The sequence below is a fragment of the Lipotes vexillifer genome, unplaced genomic scaffold (genome assembly GCF_000442215.2).
Source record: "Lipotes vexillifer unplaced genomic scaffold, Lipotes_vexillifer_v1.1 scaffold194, whole genome shotgun sequence".
Lineage (NCBI taxonomy): Eukaryota > Metazoa > Chordata > Mammalia > Artiodactyla > Lipotidae > Lipotes > Lipotes vexillifer.
In genome coordinates, this window is record NW_006771758.1 from 24,795 (window position 1) to 37,589 (window position 12,795).

Sequence of the window (12,795 nt, forward strand, 5' to 3'; positions counted from 1 at the left end):
AAAATTTTTTCTTAATAATTATTTTTTATTTTAATAACTTTATTTAATTTTATCTTACTTTATTTTCTTTTATCCTCTCTCTTTCTTTCCTTCTTTCTATTTTTTCTCCCTTTTATTCTGAGCCGTGTGGATGAAAGGCTCTTGGTGCTCCAGCCAGGCGTCAGTGCTGTGCCTCTGAGGTGGGAAACCCAACTTCGGGACACTGGTCCGCAAGACACCTCCCAACTCCACGTAATATCAAACAGTGAAAATCTCCCAGAGATCTCCATCTCAACACCAAGACCCAGCTTCACTCAATAATCAGCAAGCTACAGTGCTGGACATCCTATGCCAAACGAAGAGCAAGACAGGAACACAGCCCCATCCATTAGCAGAGACGCTGCCTACAATCATAATAAGGCTACAGACACCCCAGAACACACCACCAGACGTAGACCTGCCCACCAGAAAGACAAGATCCAGCCTCACCTAAAAGAACACAGGCACCAGTCCCCTCCACCAGGAGGCCTACACAACCCACTGAACCAACCTTAGCCACTGGGGACAGACGCCAAAAACAACGGGAACTATGAACCTGCAGCCTGCAAAAAGAAGACCCCAAACACAGTAAGATAAGCTAAATGAGAAGACAGAGAAACACACAGCAGATGAAGGAGCAAGGTAAAGACCCACCAGACCTAACAAATGAAGAGGAAATAGGCAGTCTACCTGAAAAAGAATTCAGAATGATGATAGTAAAGATGATCCAAAATCTTAGAAATAAAATAGAGAAAATGCAAGAAACGTTTAACAAGGACCTCGAAGAACTAAAGAGGAAACAAGCAATGATGAACAACACAATAAATGAAATTAAAAATACTAGAAGGGATCAATAGCCGAATAACTGAGGCAGAAGAACGGATAAGTGAGCTGGAAGATAAAATAGTGGAAATAACTACTGCAGAGCAGAATAAAGAGAAAAGAAGGAAAAGAACTGAGGACAGGCTCAGAGACCTCTGGGACAACATTAAATGCACCAACATGTGAATGATACGGGTCCCAGAAGGAGCAGAGAAAAAGAAAGGGATTGAGAAAATATTTGAAGAGATTACAGTTGAAAACTTCCCTAATATGGGAAAGGAAAGAGTTAATCAAGTCCAGGAAGCACAGAGAGTCCCATACAAGAAAAGTCCAAGGAGGAACATGCCAAGACACATATTAATTAAACTATCAAAAATTAAATACAAAGAAAACATATTAAAAGCAGCAAGGGAAAAACAACAAAAAACACACAAGGGAATCCCCATAAGGTTAACAGCTGATCTTTCAGCAGAAACTCTCCAAGCCAGAAGGGACTGGCAGGACACATTTAAAGTGATGAGGGAGAAAAACCTACAACCAAGATTACTCTACTGAGCAAGGATCTCATTCAGATTTGATGGAGAAATCAAAACCTTTACAGAGAGGCAAAAGCTGCGAGAGTTCCGCACCACCAAACCAGCTTTACAACAAATGCTAAAGGAACTTCTCTAGGCAAGAAACACAAGAGAAGGAGAAGACCTACAATAACAAACCCAAAACAATCAAGAAAATGGTAATAGGAATATACATATTGATAATTACCTTAGAAGCAAATAGATTTAGTGCTCCCACCAAAAGACACAGGCTGGCTGAATGGATACAAAGACAAGACCTGTATACATGCTGTCTACAAGAGACCCACTGCAGACCTAGGGACACATACAGACTGAAAGTCATGGGATGGAAAAAGATATTCCATGCAAATGGAAATCAAAAGAAAGCTGGAGTAGCAATTCTCATATCAGACATAATAGACCTTAAAGACTATTACAAGAGACATAGAAGAACACAACATAACGATCAAGGGATCAATCCAAGAAGAAGATATAACAATTGTAAATATTTATGCACCCAACAGAGGAGCACCTCGATACATAAGGCAAATACTAACAGCCATAAAAGGGGAAATCGACAGTAACACAATCATAGTAGGGGACTTTAACACCCCATTTTCACCAGTGGACAGATCATCCAAAATGAAAATAAATAAGGAAACACAAGCTTTAAATGATACATTAATCAAGATGGACTTAATTGACATTTACGGAACATGCCATCCCAAAACAACAGAATACACATTTTTCTCAAGTGCTCACGGAACATGTTCCAGGATAGATCATATCTTGGGTCACAAAGCAAGCCTTGGTAAATTTAAGGAAATTGAAATCATATCAAGTATCTTTTCCAATCACAACGCTTTGAGACTAGATATCAATTACAGGAAATGATCTGTAAAAAATACAAACACATGGAGACTAAACAATACACTACTTAATAACCAAGTGATCACTGAAGAAATCAAAGAGGAAATCAAAAAATACCTAGAAACAAATGACAATGGAGACACGACAACCCCAAACCCATGGGATGCAGCAAAAGCAGTTCTGAGAGGGAAGTTTATAGCAATACAATCCTACCTCAAGAAGCAGGAAACATCTCAAATAAAGAACCTAACCTTGCACCTAAAGCAATTAGAGAAAGAAGAACAAAAAAAACCCCAAAGTTAGCAGAAGGAAAGAAATCATAAAGATCAGAGCAGAAATAAGTGAAAAAGAAATGCAGGCAATGATAGCAAAGATCAATAGAACGAAAAGCTGGTTCTTTGAGAAGATAAACAAAATTGATCAACCATTAGCCAGACTCATCAAGAACAAAAGGGAGAAGACTCAAATCAATAGAATTAGAAATGGAAAAGGAGAAGTAACAACTGACACTGCAGAAATACAAAGGATCATGAGAGATTACTACAAGCAACTCTATGCCAATAAAATGGACAAGCTGGAAGAAATGGACACATTCTTAGAAATGCACAACCTTCCGAGACTGAACCAGGAAGAAATAGAAGATATAAACAGACCAATCACAAGCACTGAAATTGAAACTGTGATTTAAAATCTTCCAACAAACAAAAGCCCAGGACCAGAAGGCTTCACAGGCGACTTCTAGCAAACATTTAGAGAAGAGCTAATACCCATCCTTCTTAAACACTTCCAAAATATAGCAGAGGGAGGAACACTGCCAAACTCATTCTACGAGGTCACCATCACCCTGATACCAAAACCAGACAAAGATGCTACAAAAAAAAAAAAAAAATTAAAGACGAATACCACTGATAAATATAGATGCAGAAATCCTCAACAAAATACTAGCAAACAGAATCCAGCAGCACATTAAAAGATTCATACACCATGGTCGAGTGGGGTTTACTCCAGGAATGCAAGGATTCTTCAATATACGCAAATCAATCCACGTGATACACCATATTAACAAACTGAAGGAGAAAAACCATATGATCATCTCAATAGATGCAGAGAATGCTTTTGACAAAATTCAACACCCATTAATGATAAAAGCCCTGCAGAAAGTAGGCATAGAGGGAAATTTCCTCAACATAATAAAGGTCATATATGACAACCCGACAGCCAACATCATCCTCGATGGTGAAAAACTGAAACCATTTCCACTAATACCAGGAACAAGAGAAGGTTGCCCACTCTCACCACTCTTATTCAATATAGTTTTGGAAATTTTAGCCACAGCAATCAGAGAAGAAAAAGAAAGAAATGGAATCCAAATTGGAAAAGAGGAAGTCAAGGTGTCACTGTTTGCAGATGACATGATACTATACATAGAAAATCCTAAATATGCACCAGAAAACTACTAGAGCTAATCAATGAATTTGGTAAAAGAGCAGGATACAAAATTAATGCCCAGAAATCTCTTGCATTCCTATACACTAATGCTGAAAAATCTGAAAGTGAAATTAAGAAAACACTCCCATTTACCACTGCAACGAAAAGAATAAAGTATCTAGGAACAAACCTACCTAAGGAGACAAAAGACCTGTATGCAGAATCTTATAAGACACTGATGAAAGAAATTAAAGACGACACAAATAGATGGAGAGATATACTGTGTTCTTGGATTGGAAGAATCAACGTTGTGAAAATGACTCTAGTACCCAAAGCAATCTACAGACTCAATGCAAACCCGATCAAACTACCACTGGCATTTTTCACAGAACTAGAACAAAAAAATTTCACAATTTGTATGGAAAGACAAGAGACCCTGAATAGCCAAAACAATCTTGAGAATGAAAAATGGAGCTGGAGGGATCAGGCTCCCTGACTGCAGACTATCCTACAAAGCTACAGTAATCAGGACAGTATGGTATTGGGACAAAAACAGAAATAGATCAATGGAACAGGGTAGAAAGCCAGAGATAAATCCACGTACACATGGTAACCTTATCTTTGATAAAGGAGGCAGAAATGTACAGTAGAGAAAAGACGAGCTCTTCAATAAGTGGTGCTGGGAAAACTGGACAGGTACATGTAAAAGTATGAGATTAGACCATTCCCTAACACCATACACAAAAGTAAGCTCAAAATGGATTAAAGACCTAAATGTAAGGCCAGAAACTATCAAACTCTTAGAGGAAAACATAGGCAGAACACTCTATGACATAAATCACAGCAAAATACTTTTTGACCCACCTCCTAGAGAAAGGGAAATAAAACCAAAAATAAACAAATGGGACCTAATGAAACGTACAAGCTTTTGCACAACAAAGGAAACCATAAGCAAAACCAAAAGACAACCCTCAGAATGGGAGAAAATATTTGCCAATGAAGCACTGACAAAGGATTAATCTCCAAAATTTACAAACAGATCACAGAGCTCAATAACAAGAAAACAAGCAACCCAATCCAAAAATGTGCAGAAGACCTAAATAGACATTTCTCCAAGGAAGATATGCAGATTGCCAACAAACACATGAAAGAATGCTCAACATCATTAATCATTAGAGAAATGCAAATCAAACCTACACTGAGATATCGTCTCACACCAGTCAGAATGGCCACCATCAAAAAATCTAGAAAGAATAAATGCTGGAGAGGGTGTGGAGAAAACGGAACCCTCTTGCACTGTTGGTGGGCATGTAAATTGATACAGCCAGTATGGAGAACAGTACGGAGGTACCTTAAAAAACTGAAAATAGAACTACCATATGACCCAGCAATCCTACTACTGGGCATATACCCTGAGAAAACCATAATTCACAAAGAATCATGTCCCATAATATTCATTGCAGCTCTATTTACAATAGCCAGGACACGGAAGCTATCTAAGTGTCCATAAACAGATGAATGCATAAAGAAGATGTGGCACATATATACAATGGAATATTACTCAGCCATAAAAAAACAAAATTGAATTATTCGTAGTGAGGTGGACGGACCTAGAGTCTGTCATACAGCGTGAAGTAAGTCAGAGAGAGAAAGACAAATACCACATGCTAACATATATACAGAGAGAGAGAATCTAAGGGGGAAAAAAAGGTCATGAAGAACCTAGGGGTAAGATGGGAATAAAGACACAGACCTACTAGAGAATGGACTTGAGGATATGGGGAGGGGGCAGGGTCAGCTGTGACAAAGTAAGAGAGTGTCACGGACATATATACACTACCAAACGTAAAATAGATAGCTAGTGGGAAGCAGCCACATAGCACAGGGAGATCAGCTCAGTTGTCTGTGACCACCTAGAGGGGCAGGATAGGGAGGGTGGGAGGGAGGGAGACACAAAAGGGAAGAGATATGGGAACCTATGTATAACTGATTCACTTTGTTATAAAGCAGAAACTACCACACCATTGTAAAGCAATTAGACTCCAATAAAGATGTTAAAAATTAAAAAATCAAAGCAGTGGAGTCCTCAAACTCAGTGTTCCTCAGTGTAACACAGCCGAATACATGCATAGCACTCAACTGCATCCCTCTCTGTCATTCCAGTGGGAACCAGGGTGTGGGGAAGGAGAACCACTACAATATTATGCTCACGCTTGCTGTGCCATACGTAATGAAACCTTTTGTCTCTGAAAAAACACTCAATTAAAGAACCTAATTTTACAACTAAAGGAACTAGGAAGAAAAACAAACTAAGCCCAATATGAGCAGAATGAAATACATAATAAGGATTAGAGAAGTTATAAATGTAATGGAAGGACCTACTGTCTACCACAGGAACTCTACTCAATACTCTGTAGTGATCTATTGGGAAAAGAATCTAAAAAAGAGTGGATATATGTATAACTGATTCACTTTACTGAACACAACATTATACATCAACTATACTCCAATAAAAATTAAAAATAAAGTAATAGAGACTACAAAAACAGTAGAAGGATAAATGATACTGGAGGGTGTTTTTGAAAAGATAAACAAAATTGACAAACTGTTAGCAAGAATAATTAAGAAAAAGAGAGACTGAATGAATGATGAATGAACAAATAAACACACACACACATGCATATAAAGGCATTACAATGATGCCACAGAAATACAAATGACAAGCAGAGACTACTATTGACATTCATATGCAAACAACTTGGATTACTTAGAAAGAGAAGGACAAACGCATAGAAATGTACAACCTACCAAGAAATAGAACACCTGAACAGACCAGTAATGAGTAAAGAGAATGAAACAGTATTGAGGAACCTCTCAATAAATAAAAGTTCAGGACCAGATGGTTTTTTTCGTGAATTATGCCAAATATTTAAAGAGAAATTAAAGCCAAGACTACTCAAATACTTCCAAAAATTTAAAGAGGAGGAAACGCTTTCAACCCATCTTATGAGGCACTACCCCAGACAAGGGTAATGCCAAATCCAAACAAGGGGGCCTTCCCTGGTGGTTCGGTGGTTAAGAATCCTCCTGCCAATGCAGGGGACACGGGTTCAATCCCTGGTCTGGGAACATCCCACACGCCGTGGTGCGACTAAGCCAGCGCACCACAACTACTAAGCCCTCGTGCCTAGAGCCTGTGCTCTGCGACAAGAGAAGCCACCACAATGAGTAACCCAGGCACCACAACGAAGAGCAGCCCCCACTCGCCGCAACTGGAGAAAAGCCTGCATGCGGCAACGAAGACCCAACACGGCTAAAAATAAATAAATAAATAAATGATAAATTAATTTTTAAAAAACAGAGAAAGGCATGATGAGAAAAGCACAGAGCAACATTCCTTAATAACATAGATGAAACACACTCAAAATACTGCAAACTGAATTCAGCAGCTACATTGAAGGGATTCATTCACCATGATTAAGTGGGATTTATGCCTGGATGCAAGGATGGCACAATGTATGCAAATCAATAAATGTGACACATTACATTATGAGAACAAAGGGAAAATATAATATTAATAGATACGTAACATTTTTTGACAAAATCCAACCTCCTTTCATGATAAAGATTGTCAAGAAATTAGTTATAGAAGGAATATACCTCAACACATTAAAAGTCATATGACAGGCCCAAAGCTAACAGTCCCAAAACTGTTTCTCCTAAGTTTCAGCCAAGACAAGGTTACCAAATCTTGCCCCTTCTATTCAACATAGTATGGGAATTCCTAACCAGAGAAAGTAGGCAAGAAAAATAAATAAAATAAATCCAAACCATAAAGGTAAACCTAAATTTTCTGCTTGCAGATGACATGACTTTATATATACAAAAACCGAAAAATGCCACTTCCAAAAAACTGTTCCAACTAATAAATAAATCCAGTTAGTGGCATGACAAAAAATCAACATATAAAAATCACTTGTGGTTCTGTATACTAACAACAGAAACTACCAGAAAAGGTTGAAAAACGTCCCATTTACAATAGCACCCAAAAGAATAAAATATTTAGGAATAAAGTTAACTAAGAATGTAAAAGAGCCATACCCTGCAAACTATAAAATATTGATGAAAGAATTTCAAGAAGACACAAATAAATGGAATGATCGCTCGTATTACTACACTGAATAAATGAACATTGTTAAAAATGCCCATACTATCCAAAACAATCTATAGAGTCCATGCCATCCATGTCAAAATCCGAAGGCAGTTTCCACAGAAAATAGAAAAAGAAATATTACAATTCATATGGAACCATAAAAGGCCCCAATTGTCCAAAGCAATCTTGAGCACAAAGAGCAAAACTGAAGGCATCATTCTTCATAATTTCAAACTATACTACAAAGCATCGTAATCAAAGCAGTATGGTCACAGTACAAAAACAGACATACAGAACCCTGCAACGAAATAAAGACCTCAGAAATAAATCCACATATTTACAATCAATTGATCTTTGACAAAAGTGCCAGGAATATACAATGAGAAAAGGATCTCTTCAGTAAATTCGTGGGAAACTGAATATTCACAAGCATAAGGAAGAAATTAGACTTGTATATCACACCGTGTACAAAAGTTAATTCAAACTGGTTTAGAGAATTAAATATAAGATCGGAAACTGTAAAGTTACTAGAAGAAGATATAGGGGGGATAAAACTTCTTGACAGCGCTATGGGCAATGTATTTTTAGATGTGACCACCAAAGCACAGGCAGCAAAAGCAAACAAAAAAAGAAAGAAAAAGAAAAAAAAATTGAAAACAGATTGCATTAAACTATAAAGCTTTGAACAGCAAAGGAAACAATTTACAGAGAGCAGAGTGTACCTACAAAATGTGAAAAATATTTGAAAAACCTCTCTAATATGTATAATATGCTCAAACAACTGAGTAGAAGACACACAACAAAAAAACTTATTTTTCTTTCAGGGACACTTTTCCTTGTTTTAATATATTTTGTCATTTGCTGCTTTTGAAGCGAGCTCTCAATTACAAAATATCAAACTACACTAAAAAACGCCAGCCACTGGCACAGGATGGAGAAGCTCACAAGTAAGGACAGACAGCAGCAGGTGGCAAGAGGTGGGAAGCGATTGAAGCTGTGGTTACAAATGCTCAAGTGTCAGATAGCTAAAACTATCCAAAAGGTTGTGCCCTAATATTAGCCCAGGTCAGACCCATCACTACCTTGCCGGGTGGCCTCGGTGTGTTTGGGTTCAGATTCCACACGGCAACACAATTTCTTCCATTTACGAGTTCTCGGCTTACACCAATCACAGGATGGCCTGAGGGCACCGGACCGTTCTATTAGTTTTTCAAAACGTTGTCGTAGACCTGATAGATGTACTGGGATGCTTCAGGAGCTAGCTCTACACTTTGGGGGCAGTGTGTAATGGGGGTTTTCTGGCTGGCTATGGAGCTGGGCCAAAACCCAAATGCCATTAGTGAGTCAGAGATTGGTACAGAATCTCCTGCCCTTCCACATTCTTCTTGGCAATAGTATCAACGTTGTTGTTTTGCAACTTGCTGGCAACAGTGTCACCATTTAAATGACTTTCCTTAATCTGAAAGTGAAGCTCATTTTCATTGGGAATATCCTTCCATGTTGCAAGGAAGACCTGGCACTTCATTTTGCCGTCTTCTACAAAAAGCACATTGAGTGGGATGAGGCAGCTGAAGTAGGAGGTATCACGATGGTTTTTCACAGCCACCTGCAGGTTGTTCAGAGGTTCTATCTTCCTGACTGGGTCCAAGGTGTGGAGATGCATGGAGACATCAGTGCTCTGGTTTGGCATCGGTGGTGTAGGGATGGCCAGAGGAATGCTGTGGATGACACCAAAGCTATTCTTGTTAAACTGAATTGCCAAGTCTGTCATGTGCTACAGAGCTTTCTTTATGAAGTTCATTTCCATATAGATGTGCCCTTGGAGGTGAGTAAATGTTCCTGAAATCTACAAGACTTTAGCCTTTACTCCAGGCATCCAGACAGCTTTAGGAGCCCCATATCCACCAGGCGCCATGACTATCCTCATAGAGAGTTCAAGTTGGTTATTCAGACCACTGCTGACCACAGCAGGAGTAGGTGAAGGAGCAAAGGTTGCAGGCACTGATGATGGGGTGAAGGACTGTCCCACCAGACTATGTAGCCCTCCCTCCCCAAGAGGTCCACCTTTTTGAATTAGACTTTTGTCTGGATATAAGCCCAGGAGAGGGGTTGCTGGATCCTATGGCCACTCTTTTTTTTTTTTTTTTTTTTTTTTTTGAGGAACCTCCATATCGTTTTCTATAATGGCTGCACCAATTTACATTCCCACCAACAGTGTAGAAGTGTTCCCTTTTCTCCACCCCCTCTCCAACATTTATTTGTAGAATTTTGAATAATGGCCATTCTGACCGGTTTAAGGTGATACCTCACTGTAGTTTTGATTTGCATTTCTCTAATAATTAGCAATGGTGAGTATCTTTTCATGTGCCTATTGGCCATCTGTATGGCTTCTTTGGAGAAATGTCTATTTCAGTCTTCTGCCCATTTTTTTGATTGGGTTGTTTTTTTTTGTGGTTCAGTTGTATGAGCTGTTTGTATATTTTGGAAGTTAAGCCCTTGTAGGTTGCATCATTTGACAATAGTTGCTCCCACTCCACAGGTTTTCTTTCCATTTTCTTTATGGTTTCCTTTGCTGTGGCAAAGCTTGTAAGTTCGTATAGGTCCCATCTGTTTATTTTTGCTTTTATTTCCATTGCCTTGGGAGAATGATCTACAAAAACATTGGTACAACCTAGGTCAGAAAATGTTTTGCCTCTGTTCTCTTCTAAAAGTTTTATGGTGTCATGTTTATATTTAACTGTTTCAACCACTTTGAGTTTATTTTTGTGCATGCTGTGAGGGTGCGTTCTAACTTCAATGGTTTACCTGTGGCTGTCCAACATTCCCAACACCACGTGCTGAAGAGACTGTCTTTCTTCCCATTGTACATTCTTGCCTGCTTTGTCAAAGGTTAATTGACCATTGGTGTGTGGGTTTTTTCTGGGCTCTCTAGTCCGTTTCATTGAGCCATGTCTGTTTTTGTGCCAATACCATGCTGTTTTGATTACTGTCACTTTGTAGTAGTCTCTGAAGTCTGGAAGCATTATGTCTCCTGCTTTGTTCTTTTTCCTCACAATTGTTTTGGCAATTCTGTGTCGTTTATGGTTCCATATAAATTTTAGGATTCTTTGTTCTAGTTCTGTGAAAAATATCATGGGTAATTTGATAGGGATGTCATTAAATCTGTAGATTGCTTTGGGTCCAACGGCCATTTTAAGAAGATTTCTTCCAATCCAAGGGCATAGGATATCTTTGCACTTCTTTGAATCCTCTTCACTTTCCTTTATTAATGTTTAATAGTTCTCAGCTTATAAGTCTCTCACAACCTTGGTCAGGTTTATTCACAAGTATTTTATGTTTTTGGATGCCATTTTAAAAGGGATTTTTTTTTCCCCATTCCCTTTCTGCTATTTCATTGTTAATATAAAGACATGCAACCAATTTCTGTATGTTCATCTTGTATCCTGCTACCTTGCTGAATCTGTTGATCAGTTCTAGTAGTTTGTGTGTGGAGTCTTTAGGTTCTGTATATTGTATCATGTCATCTGCCTATAATGAAAATTTTACCTCTTCCCTTCCAACTTGGATATATTTTCTTTCCTTTTCTTGTCAGATTGCTGTGGGTAGACTTCCAGTATTATGTTGAATAGAAGTGGTGAGACTGGGCATCCTTGTCTTGTTCCAGATTTTAGTGAGAACACTAAGTGCTTTTCACCATTAAGTATCATACTGGCTGTGGGTTTCTCATAAATAGCTTTTATTATGTTGAGATATGTTCCCTCTACCCCCACTTTCATGAGTTTTTATCATAACAGTGAAATTTGTCAAATGCTTTTTCTGAATCTATTGAGATGATCATGTCATTTCTGTCATTTTTGTTGTTGATGTGGTGTATCACACTGATTGATGTGCATATGTTGAAACATCCTTGTGACCCTAGGATAAATTCAACACGTTCATGGTGTATGATCTTTTATATGTGTTGTTGGGTTCAGTTTGCCAACATTTTGTTGAGAATTTTAGGTTCTATATTCATCAAAGGTTTTGGCCTGTCATTTTCTTTTTCGGTGGTGTCTCTGTCTGGTTTTGGTATCAGGTCGATAGTGGCTTCATAGTATGTCTTTGGGAGGCTTCCTTTCTCTTCGGTCTTTTGGAAGACTATCAGAAGGCGTACGTGGTGACCAGAGCTTGCACTGGATGTTGAACGGGGCCTCCTCTTTGCTCTGTGGTTGACACAGCTCTCTCGGGGGCAGGGTCTGCCCCCTAGTTGTTGGAATAGAAGCCCCCAGGTGTGTTTCTATGCTGGATTAGAGAGCAAAATGAGGTAGGCTGGATTGGAACACTCCCAATGGGAGGGCAATCACTGAGCATTCCTCTGCCAGAGCTGTCCACCAGGAAGTGTGCTCTGTGGTGTCACCTGTCACCCACGGTGCGGGCTCACAAAGTACACTGTTGTTGGCACAACCCTCAGCCCCGCCTCAACTGTGGGAATGCAGGCCATCAGCCCTGGTGTCCCTTAGGCACAGTGTTCACAAAGCCACCAGTGCAGATCCATAGGTGCTAATCCACTGATGTCAGGTTCCAGGACCACAGTAGTCCCACAGATGGACCCACCGTGGGAGCTATGGAAGCAGATTAGACCCCAGCGCGGCCTAGCCTTCATGTGCCCGTGCCCACGAAGCTCTCTGTTTTGCCTGCTGCAAACTGACTGCTGTTCTCTCCTCAAAGCCTCTGCAGCTCAGTTTCTGTCCCAGCTCACATGCCCACGGGTGAATGGGGTTCCCAGGGTGAGGGAAACTGTCCTCTTTCACAGCTCCCTTCCAGGAGGGAGCTGCTGCTTCTTTTTTTGTTTCATCCTATCTCATCTCATAACGTGGAGATCTTTCTTGCATGTCTGGGTGTCTGAGATATTCTGCAGGCATTCAGTAGGTATTCTGTGAGGATTGTTCCACATGTATATATTTTTGATGT

At 39.4% G+C, this 12,795-nt stretch overlaps 1 pseudogene; it reads right to left on the minus strand.

The window, feature by feature from the left end:
• Positions 1-9,047: 9,047 nt before the first annotated feature.
• Positions 9,048-12,487, minus strand: LOC103070144 (AP-2 complex subunit beta pseudogene; annotated as a pseudogene).
• Between the last annotated feature and the right edge of the window lie 308 nt (positions 12,488-12,795).